General features: G+C 39.9%; 1 long non-coding RNA gene across 3 annotated transcripts in view; it reads right to left on the reverse strand.

Annotated features, from left to right (window-relative positions):
- The window catches only part of LOC102976558 (uncharacterized), a 269,687-nt gene that overhangs the window by 15,649 nt on the left and 231,294 nt on the right, over positions 1-22,744 (reverse strand). The window contains exon 6 of one of the 3 annotated variants that reach the window (XR_008618394.1): positions 22,518-22,624. The exons of the other annotated variants lie outside the window; for them this stretch is intronic. This is a non-coding gene — a long non-coding RNA (uncharacterized lncRNA). Of the gene's footprint in view, positions 1-22,517; positions 22,625-22,744 lie in introns of those variants that run through there. 3 annotated transcript variants of the gene reach the window in all.

The following is a 22,744-nucleotide window of genomic DNA, read 5'->3' on the forward strand; positions in this document are numbered from 1 at the left end:
AAGATAGTACTTATCAAATGGCAGCATTTGTGCCTTTGGAGATGTCAATAAGTGATTGTTTAAAGAAATAAATTTTAAAGTTCTAGGGCCATGTAAGTTTCGGAAATGCTGCTTACATTCTTCCACCCTTAGGAATTTTCCACTTACTAAGCATTTGAGAAGTACAGCAATAAAGCAAGTTGCTTAACCATTTCAAAAAATATTTTTATCCTTATGAAAGTTATATATGCACGTAGTTCTATAATATTTGTTAGGAAAAATAGCAATCCCTCATCCCAGCTTAGCATTTCCTGCTTCCCAGAGGCACTGACTGATTCTTTTGGTATTCATTTCAATACCTGTAAATAGCCTTAAACAACCACTTGTACTACTACTCTTTGAGTTTTTGGTTTTCGGTGTTATCTATTGACTTTGGCAATGGAATTGTTGGGGAAAGGGCTCAGGCGATGCCAGAAGCGTCAAACAGTGCAGCTAGAACCCCCAAGTGGAAGGACTGGCAGGACGCGCGGAGAGGTGTGCTTGAGCCAGGCATGGCCAGACACATCAAGGCTGTGCTCTGGAGAGGGACACCTCCATTGCCCCTGTTGCTCTCTTTGTGCGGGGGCCTTGTGGGGAGAACATAACAACGGGGTTTATACAGATGAACGTGGTATGCAGTGGAGATCCACACCTTGCAGCTCCATGCCAGCTGCCTCGGGAAGTCACACACACCAGTCGTGATAGACCCTGTGCAGAGGGGAGCATGCGTCCCAGTTAATTCATCGCCAGGTAACCAGGAAGAACGGCTGGGTTCACCAGTAGGCAACCCTGTAGTACTCTGTTACTCCACTGCCCCATCCTGCTGGTAGTTACTTCATACTTTGGTTAGATCAGCATTTACTGTGTTCATTATTATCATTTGAAATGCTGTTCATGGTTGAGCCATACAGTACCTTTTGATTAATATCTCCTCCTGTACAACTTTTTCCCTGGAGTTATTTTATTGTTTTAGGTTTGCAAAGTTCTCTATATGCCTATCACTAATTTATCCCCAAACTTTCAATCAGTTGTGTAAACTTCCTCTCAATATGTTCAAACACATTAAGCATTCCCTCCCATTTATCTTCTTGAAGACATCGCTCCCAGAGCCTTCAGACCTGCCCCAGTCTGAATGCCTTGCCCAAACACATGAAGATAACAAACAGCTTTTTAGAGCCTCACTCTTGAAGTTAAGAGGTCAACCAAGATCACCAAAAATCTGAGGATCTTTGACTTGTCATAAAAGACAGAGACAACAATCAAAATAAAAATGGTAACAACAAGAAAATTCTGGAGAAAGCAGAAACTGTGCAAGAAAAAAATCAAAAAATTATCATTAATTCTTCAGATAAATAAATATATTGAGTTCCTGAAACAACAGAAGGATACCATGAAAATGGAACAGAGGCAAATATGGCTCTTAAAATTAAAACTATGATTGCAGAAATTAAAAATTCAGTGAAGCTTGGAGGATAACATTGAAAAATAATCTCTCAGAAAATAGAACAAAAGACGGTGAGAGAAAAGATTTTTTTAAAAATATTCAATCCAAGAATTTCAACCTCCAAATAATAGGGATTACAGAAAGAGAAAAGAGAAAAAACTAAGAGCGTAAAAATTTCTAAGAAATAATTCAAGAACATTTCTCAAAACTAAAGTACGGAAGCTGCCAGATGGAAAGAGCTCACTGTATACTGAACACAGTGAATAAAAGTAGACCCCCATCAATCCACATCACTGAGAAACTGCAGAACACTAGGGAAGATAATATGTCTTAAGGGAATCCAAAGGGGAAATAAGGTAGCAGAAAGAGGGTTCAGGAATCAGAAAGTCCCAGACTTCTCAGCAGCAGCACTGGAAATTAGAAGTAACGGAGGCCTGTCTCTGACATTCTGATGGAAAATGATTTCCAATATAAAATTCTACACTAAGCTAAACTATCGATCATGTGTGAGAGTAGAATAAAATATTTTAGAGTAGAATAAAATATTTTAAGTCATTCAAGAACTAAAAATTTATCTCCCATGCAACTTTCTTAGGAAATTACAGAAGTATGCCTTTAACCAAGAAGGAGAAAGACACAGTTCCAGAAATGAGAGAGCCAACTCAAGAGGAAGGTGAAAGGAATTCCCAGGATGATGGTTGTCTTAGGTCAGGTTCCCTAGAAGCAGAGCCTGAAACAGAAATTCAGGTACCCTTGATTTATTGAGCCGGAGGGGCCTGGAGAAAGGGAGAGAGGGAAGCAGGATAGGGGAAGGAAAGGAGGCAAACAAGGGTATGGACTCAGCTGGAGGACAGCTCGGTCTGATCCCGTGGGAAGCTAGCTCTGTGGCATAAATTGCACCACAGAGATGGTCCTACCTAAAGGCAAGGAGACCAGACTATTGCAGTCTTGTGTCAATCCAGCACTGACTGTGGGAGGGGTGTACTCTGGGTTGAAGTGCCTCCCATTTGGCTTCAGGTAATTTCCCGGAGAAGGGGCATCTTTGAAACATTGCCAGTCACAGCAACTGCAGGACTGGTGTCCCGGCCATGTAAGGGGATCTGGGCAAGTACCAACAGTGACCACTACAATGGTGAGAAACTGAGGTGCAAGAGTGTGAAACCCGCAAGGCATCTGGAAGAGAGAAATGTAACATTCTGTCAGCATTATAAAGGTAGACCTTTTCTTTTAATCTGCGGTTCTAACATACACTTTCTGTATAGCAAATACCTTCTGCAAAGGCAACTCAATAGACCTAAAATTAGGACCATACCTTTGATTTAAACAGAATATAGTCGCCAAAGATTAAAATACAATGAGGCTATACATTTCCTCATTAGTCCTTTCATAAAGGAAATAAAGAAATGGACATTAAACTCTTGCTAATAAGATGCTGGTTATTGGCTGTGTATCTTTTGAAAAAAATAAGAGAAATCATAAATCAAATCAGCTTTTAAAGTCAAATGGAATCATGCTTACTTGAAATGTATGTCCATGCACAAGCTCAAAAGACTGCCCGTAACATAATCTAGCGAAGACAAGAGTCAGAGAGAAAACTGTTTATTGTGCGGAGTTGCTCAACACATATAGACTTCAAAACAGGACGACAGATGTGGAACAGCTGCTCATTATCTGGGATGGGGGAGTCTGACTTCTTTGAAATTACTTATAAGCTCTTTCATGATTAGGTCTAATATTTTTTCTTTTGGGTAAATAAAATTAAGCATCCATGATCAGAATTTTAATATATATCTTGATTTGCAACAAAAATGCTCACATATATCAGATTATCAAAATTCTTCACATTTTAATCCTAGCAATATTCATGAGGGTCCTGTTACTTACAGTAGTTAGAGCAAACATCTACCAAATGTTGACTATGTGCCAGGCACCACTCTAAGTATTTTAACTCATTTGATCCTCAACTACCTTCAGAGGTAGAGCACATTCTCATTCTCATTTTGCAAAGCTCAGAGAGGTTATTAACTTGCCCGAGATCACACAGCTAGTAAATAGTGTTGTCCAGATTCAAACACCAGCACTCTGACTCCAGAATCTACACTTGGCTAAACCATCACTTTGTATGCTACTGGTCATAATACAAAATATAGACTCTTTCAGGTGTGCATGTTGTGAAGTATGTGACAATGGTTGCCTTAGAAGAGAAACTTGCTGAGCGACAGGATTATCAGTCAGGATAGGCGTGGCTAAGTTGTGGAAACAGAATGACACAATAACATTTCATGCCCCAGGCAGGTCAGCAGGAAGGTCTGCTCCCCAAAGTCAGTTAGGGACCTCGACCTCAGTTTTCTCGGGCAGAAGAGAGGCTGTGGCTTTGGCAGAGCAGTTCTTAAATGCCTCAGCACAGAAGTCTCACAGTGCACTTCCGTTCACTTTTTTTTTTTTAACATCTTTATTGGAGTGTAATTGCTTTACAATGGTGTGTTGGTTTCTGCTTTACAACAAAGTGAATCAGCTATACATATACATATATCTCCATATCTCCTCCCTCTTGCGTCTCCCTCCCACCCTCCCTATCCCACCCCTCTAGGTGGTCACAAAGCACCGAGCTGATCTCCCTGTGCTGTGTGGCTGCTTCCCACTAGCTATCCACCCTACGTTTGGTAGTGTATATATGTCCATGCCACTCTCTCACTTCGTCCCAGCTTACCCTTTCCTCTCCCCATGTCCTCAAGTCCATTCTCTAGTCGTTCACATTTAACTGGTGAAACTAGTCAGTTGGCCTCACCTCCCTGCAAAGCTGTTGGGAAATGTGAGCAACGGGTAGAAAAAATCTTGGAAAAAAAGCAACTGAAGCCAAAGAGGAATAAAAAGATCGCAAGGAAGCATTTAGCTACTCGAAATGTTTAGCTACTCTAAATGCTTACGGAAATTTAGGAGACATGATATGGCCAAACTTCAACAAAGCATCTGACAACAGTATCAAATGGACAAGACAGAGACGTGGTGGCCGGAAGGTGTGGTGGTTATAGAACAAGCATGGCCCCTGGGGAGGTCAGCTGGGTGCAGGGCTGCCCCTCACTGCGGCCTCAGCCTGATCAGCAGTCCTTGTGCCCAGAGACACCAGATGGCTGGCACATCTGAAAGTTCAGGTCTCTCCCTGACAAGAGTGATGTCTGAATCAGATTGCCAAATTATTGATTTCTTTTTTTGGTGGTGGTGGGGGGGTTAAGTTCCATTTACTGAAAGAACACTGTGCTAAAAAACTTCTTTCATCTATCTTATAAAACACACATACATTTCTTACATGGGAAACCAGCACTTGCATGCAGTCTGAAAGTCTTTCATTCCTATTCACCCTTAGAAAACAAAGCCTAGCATAGCTTTGAAATAAACTTTAGAAACTATATGTGCCCAGGTCTTTCAAACATTTTACTACATACTCCAAATTCAGGGTACAAGTTCCATATACTGAAAGAACACTGTGCATAAAATTTTTTTCACCTAGCTTGCAAAAAACACGTCTGCTGATTATACAGGAAGAAAGCCTTTTCATGTAGTCTGAAAGACTTTTACTTCTATTCGCCTTTCCAAGAGAGATGTTAGCACACCTGTAAAAGACCTGTAGAATTAGCAGTATTACAGGTTTAAACTACACACTACACTCATCACACTGCAAGTATATCATCCTCACAGTGAGAGAACAGGGTATGGTATTTCTTTACCATAGAGAGAAACCATCCTCTACATTCAGTATATGAGACAGATGTTGAAGCATGCTATCTGAAAGGCTTTAACTTCACTTTGCTTTGCTCAACAATCTGCACAATTTAAGCAAGGCTAGATTTACAAGTTTTTGAAACAAATTACTACATGTATCACAGCCTAGGTATCAAATTATTGATTTCTAATGAGATCTACAAAGTGGATTATTCTTATTTGGGCTGATTTATAAATCCTAAATGGTATATAAATTCTGTATGTGTATCATATAAAGTCAAAGTAGTTATGATAAGAGCAAAGAGAGTGAATTAGATTATTTTAATTATCATTGGCTTAAAGCTAGGAGAGCCCCGAGCTATGTATGCGAGACTGACTACAAAGGCAAGTCTAGGTGAGAACTGGTGAGAATGATATTTTGGACTCAGCCATGTCTAGTTTTAATCGGTCTGCCATCACTTCAGCCAGCGAGCAGAGCCCAAGTCATCCCGGATCAAGGATTCATGAAGGAAAAAGTAGATATGAACTGCTAGTATTTCTCTGCACATCCTGTGGTCTCGGCAGACTATGGGAAGTAAGTGAGGATGCTGCCAGGTTGGAGGAGACCAGAACTTTAAGTGCACTGCCTTCATACAGTTTGGGGCTGGGGAAGGAGGGTAACAGGCAGCGGACATGTCAGCCATGTCGTGAGGACTTACCATCTGAGCTCCAGACTAATAATTTCTTTTCTTTTTAAATTTTAGTAAAATATACATAACATAAAATTTATGATTTTAATCATCTTTAAATGTACAGTTCAGTAACATTAAGTACATTCGCATGGTTTTGCAAACATCACTGCCCTCCATCTACAGAATTTTTTCAACATCCCAAACCGAAACTCCATACCTATGAAACCGTAATTTCTTTCTTCTTTTTAATAATAAATTTATTTATTTATTTTTGGCTGTGTTGGGTCTTCGTTGTTGCATGCAGGCTTTCTCTAGTCGCGGCGAGGGGGGCTACTCTTCGTTGCAGTGCAAGGGCTTCTCATCGTGGTGGCTTCTCTCGTTGCGGAGCACGGGCTCTAGGCGCGTGGGCTTCAGTAGTTGTGGCATGTAGGCTCAGTAGTTGTGGTTCACGGGCTCTAGAGCAGAGGCTCAGTAGTTGTGGTTCCGCGGCATGTGGGATCTTCCCGGACCAGGGCTCGAACCTGTGCTCCCTGCAATGGCAGGCGGATTCTCAACCACTGAGCCACCAGGAAAGCCCCGAAACCCTCATTTCTTGATACACTAAAGTTACCAAGACCGCCATGTTTTATTTCTTGTCTGTCTGCTCTCTGCCACAAGGCAGTACCCATGTACATCCAGCTCTACCCTCCTAATGGAAACACTGATCTCCCTTGGCTTCTGTGACCCAGCACCCTCTAAGTTTTCCTCCTATGTTGCCGGCTGCTCCTTCTTCTGTCTTTCTTTACATCCTCTTCTCAAGGGCTATCTTAATTACTGAGTTTCTCTAGGTTCAGTGCTCTGACCGTTCTTCTTTTCATCTGATGTTCTTTTATACTGATTCAATTACCATCTATGTGCAGAAGACTCACAAATTCGTATCACTCCCCAAGAACACACTTCTGAGCTCCAGACACACATAAACTTCCTGCTTGATATTTCCTCGTGGACTTTTCAACAACTCTTCTTACAAAACTGCACTCAACATCTCTCTTCCCAAACCTGGCCCTCTTCCAGTGTTTCCGACCTCAGTGAATGGCACACCGCCCTTCCAGTCACATGAGACCGGGCCTATAAATCCTTCCTCACCCTTATCACCCCTTCCTTCCTCCACCTTATAGGATCCATTACCAAACTCTATCAATTTTTCTTCTAAATATTTCTCTCCTCCATGGTTTTCTTGCAGCTCCATCAGGCCACCTTGCCATTTTCTCTCACCCGCGTTCCCATAGTGTCTTTTTACTGATCCACATGCATATACTGGTGTATATGGTGTCTCCTCAATCCATGCTTTGCGTAATCTTTTAAAAAATAAAATCTCACCTCCTTCCTGTTTAAAATTCTTGAGTGGTTTCCCACTTGTTGTGTTAGGCTGAAGATAAAACATGGCCTCAAATATCCTGCTTGATCTGGCAGCTTCTAATTCTCTGGCTCGCCTTACTTCCTCGTTTTGCTCCATTCACGTTGGCCTTCCTTCTATCCCTCATACTTTCATGAGGGTTTCTTCTACCACCCCCACTGCACATGCCCTTCTCTGTGCCCAAGAAACTTCTCTGTCCTCTCTTTGCCTTATTGCCTCTACCCTCCTTCAGGCTTCTGCTAAAAAGAAGCCTTTTTGAGCTCCCTGATTAGTTCACATTCTCCTGTTACAGGTTCTCCTGAGACTGTATACCTTTTCTTAGGACTTGTCACAGATGTGATTTTACATTTATTTGTGTGATGATTTGATTCCTCTCTGCATCCGTCACTAGACTGTAAGCTCTGTGAAAGTAGGGACCATGTTTCCTTCCTTCGTTTTTATCTCCAGCACCCAATACAGTGCTAGACATAGATTAGGCCCTCAGTATTCACCAGAGAAAGAGTGGAAAGGAGGGAGGAAGGAAGGTGGGACAGAGGGTGGAAAGAAAGAAAGGAGGAAAGAAGAAAGGAAGAAACAGGTCAGTGCTTCTCTACATTTGCCAATTTGCACCTGGAGCATTGGGCTAGGTTCGGAACCCAATGTCTCTACATTTTGAGACAAAAACAAATTAGAATATATTCAGAAGAGAGGAATAAGAAAAGTAAGGGGAGGCCGAATTGGGATAGGTAATTGAATGCCATTTATAATTTCTTCCAACCAAGAGATTCTGTTTTAAAAATATGTATGAAATACTATTTCATGATGTGAAACAATTTACATCATTTCTCTGTCACCAATTAAGGCATTTAAAAAAGAAAATATTTTACTGGACAAAAATACATGCAAAAATTCTGCAATGTTTCCACACCACACATCAATTGGCAGTTCTGTCCCCCTTTTCCTGCATTTTATTTTTAGACTAATATAATGAAGTTATTTGCTTCAATAAATTGTATGAGAAGACTTCTGTGAACATATATGGTCTAATTCAAGAAGAAATCATTTTAATAATTGTCAAAACCATTGTTTTATATTAAGTAGGATTTCTGCCTGATTACTTCTAAGCTTGAATTATTTTGGCTTTGATAATGTTACATAAGTTTATAATATTTATAGCCATGTGGTCATGAATTAGAGAAAATGTAAATATGTTTACATATTCTTTATGTAATACAATGGCGTGATGGCAAAGTTAAATTTAATTAATAACCAGATTAGCTGCCAACTATGAACATTACCAGAAGTGACTAACCAAATTATAAAACCATCGGCTATGGTCATTTACTGGGAATTGCCAAGTTCCTAAAAGTTGCTGATGTTTGTTACGTATCATAAGCAATAGTTTGGACTTTACAAACTTTTTTCATTTCTATTTCTCTATTATACTTTAGAATTCCATGATGGCAAGTATATCGCTTTCACCACTTATAAACCTTTGAACTGGGTACCAGAGGAGTTTTCTATTTGTTTGTTTGTTCCAATACCAGTAAAAATAGAGAATGAATCAATTGACTTGATTCTGGATTAGGGAAGGATATTATCAGAATCAAAGGAAGAATATAGACCCTGCAGCACTTAGCTCGCAGTAGAGCATTCAACTGGACCCACTTCGATCTGTCACCAAGGGCTCAGTCAGAGACCACGTTAAGGGAGCAGTAACACGGGCTGAGCTCTGAGTCTTGTGGCCCCTCATGTCGGAAAGAGGTGGAGGTACCCACTCTATGTGGGGAAGAGGCCTGGATTGAAGCGTTGCTCACAAGAACATGGTTCTTGTGAGGAGGAGCAATTCTGAGAAATCACATAGGACTGGTCCCCAGCTCAGACCTCAAACAGGTAAAGGCCAGGGAGAAGGCAAGTGGAAGAGCGGGACTTCAGTCCCTGATGAAATCTCGTGGAATTGTCTTAGAACAGAGTCCAAATCAGCTCCACTACCTAAGAGATCAAAGCATCCCGCAGAGCAAGCACCAGAGTCAAGAGCAAAATTGCCTCAAATGAACCTTAAGTAAATGGAGGAATTCAGAGTCCCTCAGGTGGTGGGCAGAGAAAAATGTGAGAGATTAAAACAAAATGATCATGTTGACACTTTGAAAGCCTTCTGTGAATCAGAAAGTTACTGATGTTTAAAAACATTTTGGACTCAGTTATATTAAAGTATCTTACGTAAGTATTCGGAAGAAATGAACTTCGACAACAAACAATTACATGGCTAACTGACTCAGACCCTCTCTTCATTATTCCTGTGTAAATCTGGCCATTGGCAGCACCCACACAGAGCAAGGAATGAAGATTTCAGGTTGCCAAAAAGATTTCTGAACTTTCTTTCAAGAAATGTATTTTTAGATGCACTTGGCCATCCTATCTGAATAAATACGTTGATAAACATTGTTACCAGGAAGAAAGAGGCGATCCTGTCCAATGTTGGCAGAGATTTTATGATTGGCAGATATAGTATAAAATTTGCAAAGATATTGGGCAATGAGCATGTTTACATCGGAAAAGTGAAAAAGCCCAGCTTACTCAGTGAACTTCATTAATGATGATAGTCAATTTGAATACCATAGTCCCCCACAGTTCACTTTTCTTATCAAACCTTTTGCGTCAAAATTATTGGGAAAAATATTTCAACTCACACCTCTAGGTTTTTAAGGGAAGAGGTGTCAAATTTGTGAAACATCAAACGTTTGTTACTTGACCAAATTAAAAGAAATTCCATTTGAAAAAGTTGCTGGCAGCATACTCTATGATTTTTTTTTAAATCCACTACTTAACTTTTGGTTTTGTTTTTTTTTTTGCGGTATGCAGGCCTCCCTCTGTTATGGCCTCTCCCGTTGCGGAGCACAGGCTCCGGACGCGCAGGCCCAGCGGCCATGGCTCACGGGCCCAGCCGCTCCGCGGCATGTGGGATCCTCCCAGACCGGGGCGCGAACCCGCGTTCCCTGCATCGGCAGGCGGACGCGCAACCACTGCGCCACCAGGGAAGCCCTGGCTTTTTGTTTTTAATAGCCTTAGAACTTGTAAGCTCGAAGCAGTTCTATTCCACGTGCAGTAACTCTTGGAAGTAGCACCTGTATTTCAACTCTGAATCTCAATCTCTAATCACTTGGTTTTGACAACTTCTGTTTAGTGTGTTCTGCCAACAACATATTAACTAGATGTGACCCCATGGTTCTAGGTCATTGCAGGAAAGCAAACAAAGCTCCAGGGATTACATGCTAAAACTCAACTATCTTCTTGGCTGCTTTGTAAAATAAAGGAAGTGGAAACCTAAAGTAATTCTCATCAAGACCAGCTACAGGAAGAAAAAGAAGACGCTGGGGACACATGGATTACCAAGATTATATGTCTCTATGATTTGTTTACTTTGCCTGCATAACCTACTTAGAGTGGTTCTACCAATGCTTCCTAAGCAATCTGCTGAGTTTCTAAGGAAAACATAAAGGACTAAATAAACAACTTGAATTTTATGAAACCGATGGTATAGAAAGTACACTGCTAAAAGATAGAAGCTAGTGTGGAAAACATTTGTGCACGGCAGCAAGGAATGTAACTCAGATACTCAGAGGGGAATTATCATGTCACCTGTCCCAGCCATATCGGCATTTAGTTGAGTAGTTATTTCCCCAAGAGACTGATAGTTAAATGATACATATCATCATCATTATTACACGAATGACAATAAGGGTCAAATCAGCATAATAATAAGAGAAAAGTCAGTATTCATTGACAATATTGATTTGAATCATTGAATTAATCTTATTACAGTTAAAATCTTTGGATATATCAAAATGAAGTGATATTAACAAGATTTAAATGATTATAACACTGATGATTAAAAATAAAAACACTAATGGAAAGTGAATCTCTATAGTATAAGTTTTCATTCTTAGAATTTTAGAGAAAAAGGTATCCTGACCTTTTAAACAATTTCCCTGTCAGAAACACGAATTTCCTTCTGTATTCAGTGCTGGGCAGGGATGTGGATGCTCTCACTTTTCCCAGCATGTGGTACTGACTCTGGAGTAAAGCTTAAATGGGACCCAGATGTTTCTGCCCTCATTCCTCCAACTTCTGTTTCCAGTCCTGTGGTCTCTGGGTTTCCTTAGGCCAACCCTGATTCATAACTAAGCACCTTTCAGAGTTCCTTGAAAAGAATCCACCCTCCCAAAAGCATTATTGAGATATATAGACTTTATTGAAGACTTTGAGGGAACAGAAAGGAGATGTGCTTTGCAAACTCAGTAGCAATCAACTTAAAATTAATACAAAATCTTCCCCCCAGCCCTCCTCTTGGACACCCCCTACCCTTCTCTTTTTCTAACCATCTGGCTGGGTTTTCTGCTCTCCTTCCGGATCTTCCCCTGGAAATTTCAAATTACCCGCCCCCCCCCCCATCTTTTGTGCAGAGCCATTCAACTCTGCCCATCTTCCATGCCGAACATGGCACACTCAAACTCAGCATGACATTCAGCCAAAGGGCCCTCCAGGTAACAATACCTACCTGCTTTATAAGGCAATTTACTGACCCTTTAGGATTTCATCTTCCATACAAAGAAGTCCATCCAACTGCTTTTTTCCCCCCTAAAAATATGCAATGTTCTCCCTAAGAGGAATTCTGTAGAACATAAATTTCTCTATTTATTTTAGTAGAAGAGTCACTTTCCCTGATTCAGCAATCCAAATAGCCTATAACTACACAGTAAGAAATGCCAAGGAATGTGACAGTCCACAAACATATCTATCAACTCCCTGGAGAGTTCTCTCCTAGAATAAATTCCAGAAAATTCTAATTTCAAAGTATAAATTGCCACAAATGTTTTGGTCTATGTAGAAGACCTGATTTTAAGTAGATACCCTTGATTGAAAACGACCTTTTATCACCCATCATCATTCCCCAACTCTACTCTCCAAGAATACATATTATTTTTTAGAAGAAAAGTCTCAGAAGATTGTATATCTCACAAGTTCATATCAATGCGACCCAAACCTCTAAAAGGAGCAGATTCATCCAGTGAAATAACTTGTTCAAAGATCCTCTCTTCTTGTAACAGACCATACCAAAGAAAAGTTGAACTTGCAAATATGGTGTTAAAGGTATAACTACATATGTAAGATGTAACGGACAAAATTAACTGAGCACTGGATTATGCATCTAAGAAGGCCCTTGGTGGAGTGATGAGGAGTAGGGGTTAAGGGGGGTGTAGGTTGGGTGGAAATGACGCCCGTTTGATTTTCCAGTTGTGCATTGTGACACCATGTTAACTTGGCAAAAGAAAAAAGATTTAAGCTACTCAGAGTCACAGATTCAGGTGTGACTATAGCTCTGTCTCCAACCGTTTAGCATTGGCAAGATATGGCATCTTTTCAGCTTCAACTTTCTCATCTGTCAAAAAGGGGTAACAAATTCTGCCTCAGAGCTTGTCAGCATTGTTTATTTGAGAGTTTTACACATGGAAAGACATCCTCAAGAGAGCACCATCGGATTTTCATAGATGCAGAGAGTGAGCCTCTTCCCTCTCCTCCTCTCAGTTCAGGGTGTCTCTCTGCCAGCCCCCCAAATCATTCAACACTCTAACAACCTTCCATGGAAATTACTTTGATGCAATATTTCTCTAAAATGTCCTGGGTTAGCTCCAGGGCTCCACGCTGACCTTCACAAGCCCTGGGCACTTTTGTCCCCATGGGTTCCGTCCTCTGTAAAAGCATATTGAAAAGTATGTTTTAGGAATGTGCTGGCATAAAGATGAGTACAATCCAGGCTTGATCCATTTTTATATATTCATTATTATAATATTCATTTTTCTTCTGAATTTTGAAAGAAATTAAAGACATTTTTGAGGGCTCCTAAAAGTACCTTGGGCCCTAGGTATTCTCAATGCCTACTGAGCCTAGTAGATAAGGCAGTCCTAGTTAGTGTCCTGCTCCTGTCTGAAGCCCCAACTGTTCATTTCTGGTACATTTTCTCAAATATTTAAGGGCAATTCTCAGTTGCCTCTCTTCTTTTTCTCTTTGTTCTACACATTAATTTTCGCTAATCTCTCTTCACAGACTCAATCCTCTTACCCTTTTATCATCTTGGTTGCCCTCTTCGGGTTCCTCTGGCTTCTAGCCAAGGTATTGATGTTTCTCTTTGGTAAGTGTAAAATTATATATGATACCCTGGGCCACTTGATGTAGCCCATACTGAATAAAATGATTTATTTCCTCTTCAGACATGTGAAACTCTACTTTTTGAACTGTTTGAAATGCATTTGCGCATTTTAATTTTTATTTGTTTTTAGTGGCTGTCAGGGCATATTTAATTTCTTCTGAACTCTTACCCTCAGATTTTACTGCTTTCCAAATGTCATCGTTTCATTTGTTCCTTTTTTGACTTCATACACAGAATATTCCCAAATCAATAATAAATCAAACACTTAGCCATGGAGATTCAGCATACCATCATCTGTCTCCAAAGTGTAGCCATTAAAAGAAAGGAGCAACCCTTAGGGACGCGGATTTTAATAGGGCTTACGACAGAATGGCACACGAAATATGACACAATTCACCTTTCGTTGGTACTTGGTGATCACTTAACTTAAAACATTGACTTTACATTTATCTAGAAGTCATTTGTACTAGTTTTTATGTTATTTTATTAACTAGTTTATATTTTCACGTTATTTCTAGTTTTAAATTCTAGATGTTTAAAAAAAATGGCTTCTCTTTTTTTCCTCCACAGTTTTACTCATGAGCATTGGATCCAAGTTTTCCAAAAATTAATATGATACATTTTTATTTATACTCTGCTATAGTCTAAAGAAAAGATTTAAGAAGCCTATAAAGATGCATATAGTATGGTATCATAAAATAAATTTTTTAAAAGTTAAGGAAAAACTCAAAGAGAAAGTAAAGATAAGGAAATAAGTTGGAGAAAGATATGTAAGGTAATGTATGCCATGTGTGCATACACTCTGACCAGAAACAGGTCACCGATTTGACTCTAAGCTCAGTTTTGAATACTAGGAAGGGCAGACAACCTATGCCTCATTTTCCCCACCAAAAACTGATAAAAAAATATTTACCAGATATTTACCTAGGATAAAGAAATATCAAATAATTCTTTATATGACTGTGACTCCTTTAAAGAGAAGACAAAGCATCATACCATAAAGCTTACCTCTGCCCCATCCCCCTCAGACCTCCCATCTGCTATGTCTGATTTCTCAGTAACACAAGGAAGTTGTCAATTATCTACAGCCAGAAATTCTCATCTGCTTTTTAAAAATCATCAGGGCCGCCAAGTTCTCCACTGGCAAACTAGGGCATACTATTTCACAGACTACATGTTAGAAATAAAAAATTTGGAAAATATAGAATAAATATAAAGAATATACAGAAGAGTGAGTATAAGATGAATTTTAATCACAAAGAGATAATACCTCTTTTTTTTTTTTTCTTTTTTTTTTCTTTTTTTTTTTGCGGTACGCGGGCCTCTCACTGTCGTGGCCTCTCCCGTTGCGGAGCACAGGCTCCGGACGCGCAGGCTCAGCGGCCATGGCTCACGGGCCCAGCCGCTCCGCGGCATGTGGGATCTTCCCGGACCGGGGCACGAACCCGTGTCCCCTGCATCGGCAGGCGGACTCCCAACCACTGCGCCACCAGGGAAGCCCGATAATACCTCTTAATACTTTGTTCTTTTCCAGTTTTATCGTTTTAAGGACAAATTCCTAAAAGTGGAATTCTTGCATCAAAAGATAACGATTATCTTTAAAACATAATTTGCCAAATTACCCTCCAATCTGTAATATATGTGGATGGCCATTTCAGTATATCCTTGCTAGATTCATGCGGCTCAGTTTTTTTCTTTATAACATGAATATAATAATATCACCTAACAATAACCCTATTACCTCTCAGGGTTGCTATAAATATTAAATGAGTTAGCAATATGTAAAGTACTTAGAGCAATAACATGCACATTCTTGCTATTATTATTTGCCAATTTTGTAGATTAAAATAGTGTCTCATTTTCTTTCATATTTATTTATTAGTAATATGGAAGGCATTTTCATACATTTATTGTACACTTTTGTTTCTACTTTCACTAATTGTCTATTCAGATTTTTAGCACAACTTTCTAATGGTTGCATGATTATTCTTACTCATTTTATGTTCTTTGTATACTAAGGATATTAACCCTTTATCTGACATATATTGTTTCAAATATTTCTCTCTGTTCTCGTTTTAAATTTTTCACATTCCTTTCTTTACATACAGATGTTTAAATTTTTTATCAAGTCAAATAACCAATCTCTTTGTGTTTTTTTCTTTTATATTTAGGAAGTATATTATTTTCCTGTGGTTCCTGTAACGAGTTGCCACAAACTGGGTGGCTTAGAAATAACAAATCTATTCTGGTACAGTTCTAGAGGCTCGAAGTCCAAATCAAGGTGTCAGTATGGTTGGTTCCTGCTGAAGACTCTGAGGATAAATCGAGTCGGTTCCCATCCTTCTCTTTAGCTTCTGGTGATTGCCTGCAATCCGTGGCATTCCTTGGCTTGTAGGTACGGAATTCTCATCTCTGCTTTCATCTCCACATGGTCTTCTCCCAGCTATGTCGACGCCTGTGTCCAAATTTTCCTCTTCTTATAAAGACACCAGTCGTATTGGATTCAGGGCCTATCTTAATCCAACATGACTTCATCTTAACTTGGTAATATCTGCAAAGGCCTTATTTACCAATATGGTCACACTCACAGATTCTGGGTAGACATGAATTTTTGCAGAACACTATTCAACCCAGCACGGAAAGTAATTTTGTAACCCAAGATTACAAAAATATCACCTATATGTTCTTTTTTTTTTTTTTAAGCAGTGTATTTATTTATTTGTTTTTATTTTATTTTTGGCTGTGCTGGGTCTTTGTTGCTGCGCTCGGGCTTTCTCTAGTTGTGGCGAGCGGGGGCTACTGTTCGTTGCAGCACGTGGGCTTCTCATTGTGGTGGCTTCTCTTGTTGCAGAGCACGGGCTCTAGGCGCACGGGCTTCAGTAGTTGCAGCCAGCGGGCTCAGTAGTTGCGGCACACGGGCTTAGTTGCTTCATGCTACGTGGGATCTTCCCGGACCAGGGACTGAACCCGTGTCCCCTGCATTGGCAGGCGCATTATTAACCACTGCACCACCAGGGAAGTCCCTCACCTATATGTTCTATGTATGTATGTATGTACTTACTTTTACGTTGTTCTTTAATCCATCTGGATCGCCACTGTTTTCTGATGCAATGAGTAATAATCATTTAGGCTGGGGTATATTACCTTGAAATTTAAGAGTCTTTCCATTTCTTTCAAGGGGTAATGAAAAAGTAAAGTACCAAATGAACCATTTAAGTAAAAACTCAGTAGTTTCACACACAGAGAGAAATAAGAAAAATGTAAAAGGACAACTTAATGACCCAGAACTTGCCTAAGAAATAATAGGTATGATTTCCATCACCCATTGCCTAATAAATACTCCTCACTCTTGGAAATCTCAATACTTATAATTCTTACCTCTTCCTCCAAGGATAAGAACGTGGGATCTTCCCAGACCAGGGACTGAACCCGTGTCCCCTGCATTGGCAGGCGCATTATTAACCACTGCACCACCAGGGAAGTCCCTCACCTATATGTTCTATGTATGTATGTATGTACTTACTTTTACGTTGTTCTTTAATCCATCTGGATCGCCACTGTTTTCTGATGCAATGAGTAATAATCATTTAGGCTGGGGTATATTACCTTGAAATTTAAGAGTCTTTCCATTTCTTTCAAGGGGTAATGAAAAAGTAAAGTACCAAATGAACCATTTAAGTAAAAACTCAGTAGTTTCACACACAGAGAGAAATAAGAAAAATGTAAAAGGACAACTTAATGACCCAGAACTTGCCTAAGAAATAATAGGTATGATTTCCATCACCCATTGCCTAATAAATACTCCTCACTCTTGGAAATCTCAATACTTATAATTCTTACCTCTTCCTCCAAGGATAAGATTTTCAGTTTTATATGGATGAAATCACACACTGATTTATCAAGAGGTTCTCAGCTGAACAGAAGAGATTTGTAGTACAAGAAACCCGTCAGCATTTTTTTTGCCTTTGATGACTTCACGTGATGGCTCTCATGTCACATTTTCCCTCAGATCCAACTTTCAGGCACATGGACACTCCACTCAGTGCTCTGGATTTATTCATTGCCATATTGTCCCTCCTCATCCTGTAGAGGTAATACTGGCAGGACTCTTTGTCCTCCACATATTTTCCTGTAAGTCACATTCAATTCTTCCATTTTACTAGCGTTCAATAGGTTTCCTCCTTGGGTTACCTTGCTGACTCTGCTGTTACAGTCTGGAATCTCTTGTGCTTTGATTCTCCACAATAGTAAAGAACATGTATATTTTAGCCTCTAAGACTATGATCCTCTCTATCGCACCTGAAACATCTCTGCATAGACTTGTATGCTAATTTATCAAGTACCAGTTATTTTTTTCTGGACACCTGTGTACTTCTACAAAAGATTTTGGGTGGTTGTATATCCCACTAAAAATTATTGTGTCAAAGAAATTTCATCCACTGCAATATTTTCTGAATTGTATAAGTGCCACTTTGAAGAACAGATTTAAGCTGGTCTTCAAATCGATATATACATTTAATATTAATCTACCTAACAGTGAAATTGGAAAAGATGATTTTCAATCAGTTGCTAAATATACTTGAGTGAAAATATTCCTTCTGGATCTGGACTTCTGTATGCTGGGAAGACATAGAACTTAATAGGCTAACAATAAGTTAAGTAAATATTAAAACAATACAATAAAAACCATTTTTGGCAGAACAAATCACCTTATCAATAGCTTTTATCTCTTATATAACGAAATTTAGAATGTTAAGTAGCTAAGTAATATTAGGACAAATGGACATTAGAACTCTTTGGTTGTACATTATTTTATATATGAACACGTATATTTATATATTTTTTATATATATAAACATTGTTATCTTTAGACATAAAGTACACAAAACTATGCCAGGCCTCATTCTCAACTGTGTTTCTGCGAGGTCACCAGGAAAGCTGTCCCTAGATATAAATATTATGATAAGCTTTTTGAGCTCCCTTGAGTTTTTCTACATCATTGTCATCATGAACATACAGTTAGGAGACCTACTAGGGGCTTCCTTTGAAACAAGCCTTTACTGGACCACAACTATGGATGCTGAAAGAGAACTTTAGCTCTGAAAGAGACAGTATGTCCTGAATAGAGTATTTAGTCTAGCAAAATTAATAAATTTCTAAAAGTTTCTGACCTGTAATCAGGTTGCTGTGAAGGTCAGGTTACCAACACGATCCATCTATTCTATTCATCCAACAAATAATGATTGAGCACCTACTATGTGTCAGGCCCAGTTCTAGGCGTTAATGAACAAAATAGAAAATGATTCCCTGCCCTTATGGAATTTACTGTATAGTAGATCCTCTTTAACCCAAACTGCCAGTTTCATAACCTCCTAAGTCTAATGTTCTGAAAGGGATTTCAGGAATAGCAAAAATAAACGGACTTTTTATTGAGATCTACTAAGAATGACATTTTTGTTACACTGGAATAGATATGAGATCCTACTTAAGAGAAGAAATAGGGCCCATATCAATATTTTAACAACAGTGAAAAACTATTATAAGGTAGGGTGTTACTGCCACTGGGGTGAAATGAATGTATATAAATACTTTGTTAGCTCAAAGAAGGAAGTCTTGGCCAGTTGGACCCACTTTACTAGTTGGAGGAAGACAGTTCATTAATGCGGAAGCTTAAAAGCAGCAATACATGGCACGAATTAGCTGGCTCCAGATTTCACTTTCTTGAAATTCTAGACTCTGGGTAAGAACAGCGCCAAACCAAATACTGTGTTCATTTGGCCCTTTAATCTTTTTGTCCAACAGTGGAATGCTAAATGACAGGAGAAAGCTTCTTCATAAACAATAATGATTTGTGTCTGATGTCAGCTGCAAAGTCATCTAGAAACAATCCCTTGCCATGGCCTTGCTCAGCTGAGCAGCTGCCATTTCCCTGGCCCAGCTTTTATTGTTGCAGAGCTGGGCGACGCAAACAATGGTCCTGCACCTGCTAGCGTGATGGTGGTGCCATCATCTCAGCCAGGAGGAACGGGGCCATGAAACACAGACACACGCCCTTGCTAGCTCAGCTGCTCTCCCTGGAGCTGCCCTCCTGCCAGACCAACGGCCAGTCCCATTTGCCTCACAACTGTGATATGGACACAAAGAGCATCACAAGGGACAGACAGACCTTCCAGAGAGACACAAAATAAATCGGGTCAATCAGACAGTTTCATTAACTTCCCGTAGGAGAAAACGTGTAACCTGAGTGTTAGAGAGCATCGTACATGGGAATCCCTAACCCAAAGGCCCGTTCTCTTTGTTTTCATCTGTCATTTCCCCTTGTCAGCACAATCGTGCTGAGACGTAGCCTGTTTACCGTATCCAGGGAAGGGAGATTAGAGTCTTCAATGATGGTCCGTATCTCCTCCATGACTTTCTCCTCCCTGGTGATTTTATTGACATCAGGGTGCAGTCACCAGTCATCTTGAGATGACTCCCCCAAACCATAACTTCAATTTAGAATCCTGGAACTTTGGTGCTGAAGTAACCATTGAAATTATCCTGCCTACTCCGCAAGTTTTTTTTAAACTTTTACTGGAGTATAGTTGATTTACAATGTTGTGTTAGTTTCAGGTGTACAGCAAAGTGAATTGGTTATACATATACATATGTCCATTCTTTTTAGATTCTTTTCCCGTATAGGCCATTACAGAGTATTGAGTAGAGTTCCCTGTGCTATACAGTAGGTCCTTAATAATTACCTATTTTATATATAGTAGTGTGTATATGTCAGTCCCAATCTCCCAATTTATCCCTCTCCCCCCTCTTACCCCCTGGTAACCATAAGTTTGTTTTCTACATCTGTAACTCTATTTTCTGTTTTGTAGATAAGTTCATTTGTACCCTTTTTTTAAGAGTCTACATATAAGCAATATCATATGATATTTGTCTTCCTCTGTCTGACTTACTTCACTCAGTATGACAATCTCTAGGTCCTGAAGCTCTGAGATGTGAAGCGACCTTTCAAGCTTATACAAAGAAGGGTGACTTCCCTGGTGGCGCAGTGGTTGAGAGCCCGCCTGCCGATGCAGGGGACGCGGGTTCGTGCCCCAGTCCGGGAAGATCCCGCATGCCGCGGAGCGGCTGGGCCCGTGAGCCATGGCCGCTGAGCCTGCGCGTCCGGAGCCTGTGCTCCGCAACGGGAGAGGCCACAGCAGTGAGAGGCCCGCGTACCGCAAAATAAACAAACAAACAAACAAAAAACAAAGAAGGGGCTAGTAAAACTGAGATTACACCCAGGACCCTTGACTCCCAATCTAGTGCTGTCTCCACCCCTCCAGGTTATCTCTGATGCCTCTCATGATAGCTCATCCCCTCCCCTTATTTTGATGTCTACAGTCACTCTGTATTCCAGGGGGTCTTAATTTTCACAGTCTTTGTAATAGCTTCCTGGCTGATATCCCACCTGCTTTCCTCAAATTCATTCTAAGGGAACGGCTGCAGATTACATCTTAAAAATTTTTTAAAGAGCTTTATTTTTTTGTGATTCTTCTAACTCAAAAAACTTTAATGGTTTCTTACTGCCTCAAATTCGGTCAAAAGTGGATCCAACCCTCCGTGCCTGACTGCCTCCAATTCCCTGTCCTCAGAATGCTGCCCACTCTTTTCCACTGACTGCTCCTTCTGTTTGGAAAGACCACCCCCATTTCTGCCTGGTAATATTTTCCCCAGCCTTTAAGGCTCAAATCAGCTGTCACCTTCTCCATGAAGCCATCTCTTATCCCCCAAATTGACTGTGACCTCCTCCTTCTATGTTCTCCCATCGCATTTAATTTTCTCTCTCATACAGCCTCCAATTCCACAGTGTAGTTACTAGTGTATGTATTTTATCCCTTCAAGTAGACTTTAAATTTCCCCATGCCCGAGATTGTTTCCTATACAGTCTAGTACCCTGCCCCCAACAGTACCTAATAGAGTGCCTCGAATATGGCGGTTGCTCAATTGAATGTCACACTATTTGAGCAAGATCTGACAACAATATAGTCTCTTAGCTTAGAAAGTTCATTTTGACTTTGAAAGTTGTATATATAGCAACACAATATCTTGGAATTAGGAACCAAAACCCAGGAAAGTGGGATTTTTTTTTTCTCTCTCGTTTAAAAATATTTTTTGGCAAGCAGCATCTTTAAAAGTTTTTTTAACTGCAGTAAAATACACACTAACATTTTTTACAATCTTAAATTTACTATCATAAATTTACTATCTTAACCATTTTTAAGTATACAGTTCATTAGTATTAAGTACATTCAGATTGTTGCCATAACAATCATCACCATCCATCTCCAGAACTCTTTACATTTTGCAAAACTGAAACTCTACACCCATCAAACAATACTCCCCAAGGCCCTCTTCCTTCAGGCCCTGGAACCACCATTCTATTGATACTTTCTGTCTTTATGAATTTGGTTACTCTAGGTACCTCATATAAATGGAATCATACAGTATTTGTCTTTTTATAACTGGCTAATTTCACTTTGTATCATGTCCCCAAGGTTCATCCATGTGGTAGCATATATCAGAATTCCTTCCTTTTTAAGGCTGAATAATGTTCTTTTGTATTATGCCACATTCTCTTTAATCCAGTTATATATCCATGGACATTTGGGTTGCCTCCATCTTTTGACCATTGTGAATAGTGCTTCTATAAACATGGGTGTACAAATATCTCTTCAAGACCCCGCTTTCAATTCTTTTGAGTATATACCTGAAGTGGAATTGCTGGATCATATGGTGTGCCATTCGATGTTTAATGGCATACTGTTTTCCACAGCATTTGCACCATTTTCTATTCGAAAGTGAGATTCTTTTCAAAATTTTTTCCGAAAGTCTAAGATGTAACAGAATACCTGAAGTAAAATATAATGGAAACTACAGCTCTGAGATCCAAGCTGCTTCAGTCAGATGAATCACAGCTGGTGTCTGGAAGCCAAATCAATGTGAAGACTATGACCCATAGCCCTGGAGTTCCTGAGCCTGGCTGTGCATCAGAATCCTCCTCCCACCAGATATCCTGGGCTAGAACCTCTAGGAACCTACCTGCAATTACACAGAGCTCCTCCCTTGGCTATATGGCCTGGGTGTATGTGAAGAGTCTTTTCATGGACTGTGAGTGTGTCCACGCACTTGTCTTGGTGCTTATGGCGTTGGGGCTGGGAGAGAGGGACAACCAGTTAGTATTTATTTTAAAATACCTCGTTTAAATAAATTCACATTCATGACGATACCTTGGGACAGGACCCCTGCACGTGTTAACTCCAGCGTTGGGGGTG

This window comes from Physeter macrocephalus, chromosome 10 (genome assembly GCF_002837175.3).
Source record: "Physeter macrocephalus isolate SW-GA chromosome 10, ASM283717v5, whole genome shotgun sequence".
Taxonomy (NCBI): Eukaryota; Metazoa; Chordata; class Mammalia; order Artiodactyla; family Physeteridae; genus Physeter; species Physeter macrocephalus.